The 8,192-nt window shown below is 38.6% G+C and overlaps 1 pseudogene; it reads left to right on the top strand.

Moving 5' to 3' along the window:
* Positions 1-292: 292 nt before the first annotated feature.
* Positions 293-1,219, top strand: LOC118015583 (annotated as a pseudogene).
* The last annotated feature ends 6,973 nt before the right edge of the window (positions 1,220-8,192 follow it).

The raw sequence follows: 8,192 nt of genomic DNA, 5'->3' as shown, positions 1-8,192 counted from the left end.
CACTGGGACAAAGCAATGCAGGTGCACACAGATCATATACCTTATGGAGGATATCCAAATTTGGAATCAAACTTTCTCTAAGATCTTTCCCAAACATTTCGCTTTTGTCAGCAACATAACAATGAAACTTGTCTGACTGTCTGAAGAAAAAGACTATAAAGAATATGATGTACTGAAATAAATCCCTTTCAATTTAGAGATGATAGTTTTCTGAGTGTCAAGAAGAGTTAAAACTTTGGTCTACCATTTCTTGATTATTGCTGTAGCATTTTAGAAGAATCAAGAAGAATGGATGGAAAAAAATTGCTCTTCTGTGAATGAATTCCTTCTCTTGGGAATTAGCGATGACCCTGGAGTTAAAGCGACTCTGTTATCACATTTCTAATTGTCTATCTCATCATTCTTGTTGCAAACCTCCAGATGATCATTTTAATTGAATGGATTCCCACCTTCACACACCCATGTATTTCTTCCTCAGCCATCTCTCCTTCTGTGACCTCTGTTATTCTACAGCAATTGGGCCCAAGATGCTGGTGGATCTATTTGCCAAAAACAAATCAATTCCCATCATGGGCTGTGCTCTGCAATTCTTGATCTTCTGTACTTTTGCAGATTCTGAGTGTCTACTTCTGACAGTGATGGCCTTTGGTCGGTACAAGGCCATTAGCAACCCCTTGCTCTACACAGTCAGCATGTCCAGCAGAGTGTGCTCCTTGCTCATGGCTGGGGTTTACATGGTGGGAATTGTGGATGCTTCAGTAAATACGATACTAACATTCCGGTTATGTTTCTGTAGGTCGAATGTGATTAACCATTTCTTCTGTGATGTCCTACCTCTCCTCTTGTTGTCTTGCTCAGATACACAAGTTAATGAGTTAGTGATATTCACCATTTTTGGCTTCATTGAACTGATTGCTCTTTCAGTTCTTTGTGAGTCTTACTGCTATATCATCCTAGCAGTGATAAAGATCAATCCCAATCTGCTGAGGGGAGGTTCAAAGCTTTCTCCACCCGCACCTCCCACTTAACTGCTGTTGCGATTTTCCAGGGAACTCTGCTCTTCATGTATTTCCAGCCGAGTTCTTCCTACTCTCTTGATCAAGACAAAATTATTTCATTGTTTTACTCCCTTGGGATTCCTATGCTAAACCCTCTGATTTATAGCCTATGGAACAAGGATGTGAAAGAGGCCCTAAAAAACCTTAAAAATAAAAAGTAGTTTCATTGAAAACATACATGTATGTATATTTTCTCCCATTCTTACACTATGATTCATGGAAATCAAAATTGTTTTGGCTATTGTGGTGTGATTCAATGAGTATTTATACCATTACCAGCCATGCCAAAATGTGTCATTCCCTAAATACTCCATGGTTCATTTTATGTCTTGAATTTATAATTGGTACTCCCCATTTGTGGGAAATTTCTAGACTCCTAGTTTGCAAAATTTTTGTTTCCTCAATCTTTCATTTGTGCATGAATTGATTTTCTATATGTTCTTGAGTATTTTCTAAGTACCTTTACGTGCTTTGAATTTCATGGTGAATCTAGCAGTTTATTTACTAATAAATCTTATTGCCTAATGCAAATTACAATTTTAATTAAGAATACTAAATTACTTATAATAAACTATAATTACCCATAATATAAAAAAATAATAATAGACACTATAAACCCAAAGTACATTGTTCAAATATAGTGAAGGAAATTGTTTGAAATGACAAATTTACTTGTTTATGACAAAATAAAATTGTTTATAAGAGTAAAGCTGGGGACACCTAGGTGGCATCCGACTCCTGGTTTCATGATCTCAGGGTGGTGAGATTGAGCCCCATGTCAGGCTCTGCGCTCAGCACAGAGTCTGCTTGAGTTTCTCTCCTCTCTTCACCTGTCCCCCTACATAAGCTCTCTCTCTCTCTCTCAAATAAAAAATAAATAAAATCTTAAAAAAATAAAACAGTAATGCTATTTTGCTATAAGAATGAAATATGTTTTTTTCAGGATTTTGTTATCTCATCTGTTTTTACTTATAATAATAACTCAGTAGCTCAACTGCTGAGGAGGCTTATTATAAAAAATACATGAAGAATCAACTTTGGCAGAGGCGCACTTAGACTATAAATACTGAGACTTGTGAGGACTCCTTGAATGTGTATTGTCTGGGTAAGGCTACTATATTCACCTCTATGTTTATGCAGTGCTATTTACAGTAAACAAGATATGAAAGCAAGCCAGTGTCCATTAATAAACAAACAGAGAAAGAAGGTGTGGGATGGACGAAGTGGAATATTATTCAGCCATAAAAAAGAATGAAATCTTGCCATTTGCAGCTGTGGACAGACCTAGAGAATATTATGCTAAGTGATATAAGTCAGACAGAGAAAGACAAATACCATATGCTTTTACTTATATGTTGAATTTAAAAAAACAAATGAATAAACAAGGAAACAAAAAGCAGAAATACAAAAAAAACTAGTGTTTCCCAAAGGGGTTTTGGGCTGGGGAGGTGGGCAACATTGGTGAAGGGGATTAAGAGGCACAAACTTCCAGTTATAAACTATGTAACAGAGATTAAAAAGTACAGTATAGATAATATAGTAAATAATGTTGCAATAACATTATTGGCAACAGATAGGAACACACGGTGAGCAGTGAGTAATGGGTAGAATCACTATGTTGCACATCTGAGCCCAATGTAAATTGCATGTCAACTATACTCAATAATAAAACATTTTAAAATTTTAATTTAATTTAAAAAATTAGCTCTCCAATGACCTTGGAGCAATGAGCTCCTGCCTGGTAAATGTCATTCTTCTACTGGCAGTGGTGATAGCTGAGAGCCAGGTACTAGCCCATGAAGATCATCCTGCTCATCAACACTGACTCTGTCATTCCCTAGCAATGCCCTCTAGCAATAGGGGACTTTTACTTTTGCACGGGCAGCTGGACGACAGCTCTGGGGTGGCTAAGCTATCTCTCCTGAGTACCAACTCCTATAAAAGTCCACTTCAACTAAATTTGGACTTCATTCTTTTCATCTCCCCCTGCCTGGAACAATAGTGCAATTAATCTATCATTGATTGGAATATGTAATTCCTTTATTGTCTTCTTAAAAGACATCACTGTATATGCTGTAGGCTAGTGAAATTCGCACAGTGAACTTGTGCTAAATAAATTGCTAGCAAAGACACACTCAGACTCTGAGCATTAATTTGCCCCCCAAAACAAAACAGAAGTTAAAAAGTACCTCTTGCAAACGCAGACAATTAATCTGGGATCTAAAAGATAAGTAGGGATTAGCTGATAGTTGCAGGTAGGTAGAGAAAGCATTCTATGTTGATGGATCAGCAACTAGAGGGTCCTCAGGGGCACAGGACCAAGTCATCTGTGGAATTTAAAGACAACCAGTGTGGCTGGATTATAGTGCTGCAAGTCACAACTCAGTCACTTCCTCCACAGGCTTTCCTTCCCTCCAGCCCTTGTTAAGCTTGGTTCGTACACCACCCTGTGCCTGAGAGCACTGTTGAATCCATGACTGTTTCCTAAATCATTCCCCTCAATGTGGGGTAGTGAATACTCAGAGTTCAAGGACTGTGCATTTTTATCTCTTTACTCAACACCACCATACCATCTGGGTAAAGAAAGAAAGAGATATCAAAAACAGTTAATTTTTATTAAATTCATGGAGGCAAAATAAATCACTGGGTTCAAGTATGTGCCTTAAATACATTTTTGTATCATATATGTAAGCACATAAAGTAGTTGTGGATGCTAGGTGTAGGGGAAGATGAAAGACCTACAAATTATTTGGAAAATAATTTTACCAAAGACCTCTTATCTGGGTGTTTACAAGATATTTGACAACTTAACTTGACTCTGCTCTAGTTTGCTGATGATCAAATTGAGACAGGAAAACCAAAGGGACCCCATAAGAGAAAAAGCTGGGGGTTTTTCCCTTTGCTTTTTTTCTGGCTTCTTCTTCTAGCACCTACACCCTACCTCACTCTACACATGCCTGGTACTGCAAATAGCATATGTCCTCCTTGTAAGGGACAAAGATGTGATGATATCACTGGAGTCTTCCAGCACAGTAGATGATATATAAGGATGACTGAGCAGAGCCATCATGTGCCTATTCTAGACCACTGTCACTATCTCAAAGCCAAGACCCCTGGCTTCAGGGAATGAGTGACTTATGAAAAACACCCAGACCCCATCCTTCTTCTGACCAGTTCCTGTTACCCGAGAAGACACATGCACCAGACCACAATCACCAGTAAAAATCCCAGACCCCAAACAAAGACAAGACTCCCTCATTCCTTTTCCAAGTCTCCTGGATGCTCCATCTGTATCTCTCTATATATATATCTTCAATAAAGTCTGCTTTTACCTCCTGCTGGCTCAGGTTTGATTTCTATACTGTGTGAAGCCAAGCACACTTTTGGCTGATCCTGCAGGACCAGGACCCCCTTCTGGGCCCTTGGATGCAGCCTGCCTGCATCAAAATCACTGAAGTGTCTTGTTTAGTAAACAAGGATAAGGATATGCATTTGAAGGACAGACATACAAGAATACTGGGCACTCTTGGATGCCTGGATGGTTCAGTCCGTTAAGTGTCTGACTCTTGGTTTCAGCTCAGGTTGTGATCTCATGGGGCATGGGATTGAGCCCCATATCTGGCTCCATGATCATCACAGTCTGCTTGGGATTCTCTCTCTCCCTCCCCCTCAGCCCCCACCCACCCACCCTTTCTCTCTCTCAAATGGGTAAATAAATCTTTAAAAAAAGAAGGAATATGGGGCACTCTTAAATGTTTGCTACAATTGCACAAGCTAAAAGTCATTCAATGTCTAAGGCTACCTAGGTGCCACTGTAGAAGGCTTTTGTGGAACTCTTTCAGATGGCCAGTAAAGCCCAAGTGGGACAATGAGACTCCTCGTTGTCCAGGGTGAAATTCTTTCTGAGATTCTAAGACATAGTAGCAGGAGATCTGGAGGTAGAAAATAAATGAACAAACAAATAAATGGGGGATGTTTCCTTTAGTCACAATATACTCTCAATTAACCAATAGTATTTGGACATTTTTTTAAATTTATTTTTATTTGACAGAGAAAGAGAGAGAGCACAAGCAGGGGGGAATGGGAGAGGAAGAAGCAGGCTTCCCACTGAACACAGAGCCCAATGTGGGGCTTGATCCCAGGACCCCGGGATCATGACCTGAGCCGAAGGCAGATGCTTAACCACCTAAGCCACCCAGATGTCCCCTATTTGGACATTTTACCTATAAATTAGGTACTGTCATGAAGAACAACACGGCAGGAGCGTAATTTAATCAGACTGAAGCCAAAGCACAGATGGGTGTCAATATTAGAAGCATAAAGATGCCTAGCTTCTAGCACTTTGCTTTTCCTTAAGACAACTGGAGTGCATTTAAGCTTAGATTTGATCTGTATCTTGGCTCCTAAAAGCAATTCTTAGTCTAATGTGTGAACTAAAAAGAAGGATGTGAATTGTATTAAATGAGACATTTTAAGATCAATAAAAGAGTGTCCAAAAATGGAATAGACTGACCTATAAAATTTGCGAAATCCATGTGCCTAAGTTTGTGAGAGCGGAAGATGACTAACCACTCCGTGGAAACTAGGAATTCAAGACCAAAATAGGAGGTTGGGTTAATGACTTGCAAAAGTTCATTACAGAAATCTCTCTTGACTTTCCACAGAAATTCAGAGAAAGTTATATCAAAATAATTTATATTAACTTATCTAATCCAATCCCTGTCATTCCTGTTACTGTTTATATCTGTAACTCATATGCTTCTCATAGTGTACCTGCAACCGGTTAGCAGCCAATGTAACTGTCCCAGTAAGACATTATCAATGTCTGCATGTAATGAGTCAATAATATAGGTCCATGCCTTCCTCTTATTATTCGTGACTTCCACACAGGCACTGACATCTTTAAACATAGGCATAACCAGTGAATCCAGAGTAAGGTGTGTGCATAATGATAGAAGCAATTAGTTCTATACTGTGGAAAGATGATTAGAAAATTTGCTAACACAGCACTAATCCTCACTACTTTGCTAAGTGTGTGGCTCTTTTTTAAAAAAAGATTTATTTATTTATTTTGAAAGAGAGAGAGAGAGCAGAGGGAGTGGCACAGGGAGTGAATCTCAAGCAGACTCCCCACTGAGAGCAGAGCTGGAGATGGGGATCTCAGGATGCTGAGATCACGACCCTGAGACCATAACCTGAGCTGAAATCAAGAGTCCCTTGCTTAACCGACTGAGCCATTTAAGATCTAGTCTCTCAGTAACTTTGGAGTATCTCATACAGTATTGTAACTATAATCACAATGCTGTGCATTAGATCTTCAGAATTTAGTCATCTTATAACTGCAAGTCTGCACCCTTTGTCCAACATCTCCCAATTTCTCCACCCAATTCTTGCCCCTGGAAAGCACCATTCTACATTCTACAAGTTTCTGTGAGTTTGGCTTTTTTAGATCAGACATATAAGTCATATCATACGGGTGTCTATCTTTTGCTGTCTGGCTCAGCTCACTTAGCATAATGTCCTGCAGTTCATTACACTGTAGTCAGGAAACTATTATGGGCAAGTTCTTTGAGTCTTAAGAACATAATGCTATGAAACTCCAGAAGTTAGTACTGATTACATCTGGATCTCACTTTCAGTCTCTGTATAATGAGATTGGTAAAGACAGCTCAGGAAACAGGAGGTAATATTAGAAATATGATAATGTATATGGATAAGTTAAATAATATATGAAAGCCACACAGAGTTTGGTAAGATCTCCATACTTTTTGCATCACCAATCTGAGTGCTGAGTAAAGAGGTGCTTAAAGGTACGTTTATAGAAGACAGAACAGAGACATTTTATAGGGCAGAATAATGGCAACATAGGATTTAGCTCTCAGTCCCAACGAAGAAGTCCAAATGAGTCAGGGACCAACAGGAGTAATGAGGATACAAGAAGGTGGAGCATTACATTTGTATCTGTATGGGAGGGATGTGGGTAGACACAAAATTCACACTTCAGTATTTCTCAATTCTCAAATAATTTTGAGAATTTGCCACAAATAATAGCACACAAAACTTATTTTTAAATAAATAGAAGTTGGCTTTGTTTTAAGAGCATTATTACCACATATTTTTTAATAAAAGTACATCCCATAGGGTGCCTGGGTGCCTCAGTCAGTTAAGCATCTGACTTTGGCTCAGGTCATGATCTTGGGGTCCTGATATGGAGCCCCTTGTGGGGGTCCCTGCTCAATGGGGAGTCTGCTTGTCCCTCTCCCTCTGCCACTCCCCCACTTGGGCTCTTTCTTTCTCTCAAATAAATACACAAAATCTTTAAAAAAGAAAGATGAATAAATAAAAGTTCATCCTTGTACATGTGAACTATGTAAGTAGAAAGGTGGTTTATTATCCTCTTTGTTGAACATCTACCAGACTAACAACAGGAAAATATTTAATACCACACATTTACTGAGTCATTACTTATGCATATCCTATACTAAGGATTGTAGGAGTGTAAAAAGACACAAATATAATTAGGTAACACAAATAATTCGGTAAAGAATGTACTAAGTGTAGATGTTTTACAGTGGAAGGAGAGCAGAATATGCCTCTGAAAGCAGGAAATTAATCTCCCAGATGAAAAGTACACTCCCTGTACCAGGTGATAAAGTGGCATCCTTATGACCAGAGAGAGGGAATTTAGGGCCAAGAAGGCTGTATAAATAAAAATCTTGTTAATTCCTAATTTACTACCCCAAGGACAAACCTCTTTGTCTTGTCAATTCTTCACAGATTTATCATTTCCTTGTCTAAAAGGCATAAAAGCTGCCTTATTTGGTCACTTCTTTGAGTCTCATAATTTTTATGGGGTTCCCATATGAATGAAATTAAATTTGTTTTCTCCTGTTAACCTGTCTTATGTCAAATTAATTATTAGGTTACTGAAAGAACCTAGAAGAAGGGAAAAGTTTTGCACCTCTACACAGTGAAAAAAACATTGAAATGTGGGTTGAGAGAAAGGAAACAAACAATGACTAATGAAAAAAAAAAACAGTATGTCAGATTATCATACTTCTAAATGAGAAGTAGGGGGGTTGTTTCAGAAACGGAAGAAACTGGGTGAACAATGAAAAGGCAATACAGATTATT

Source organism: Mirounga leonina, unplaced genomic scaffold (assembly GCF_011800145.1).
Source record: "Mirounga leonina isolate KUSES-001 unplaced genomic scaffold, KU_Mleo_1.0 Mir_166, whole genome shotgun sequence".
Classification (NCBI taxonomy): domain Eukaryota; kingdom Metazoa; phylum Chordata; class Mammalia; order Carnivora; family Phocidae; genus Mirounga; species Mirounga leonina.
This window is presented reverse-complemented; position numbering and strand designations above follow the sequence as displayed.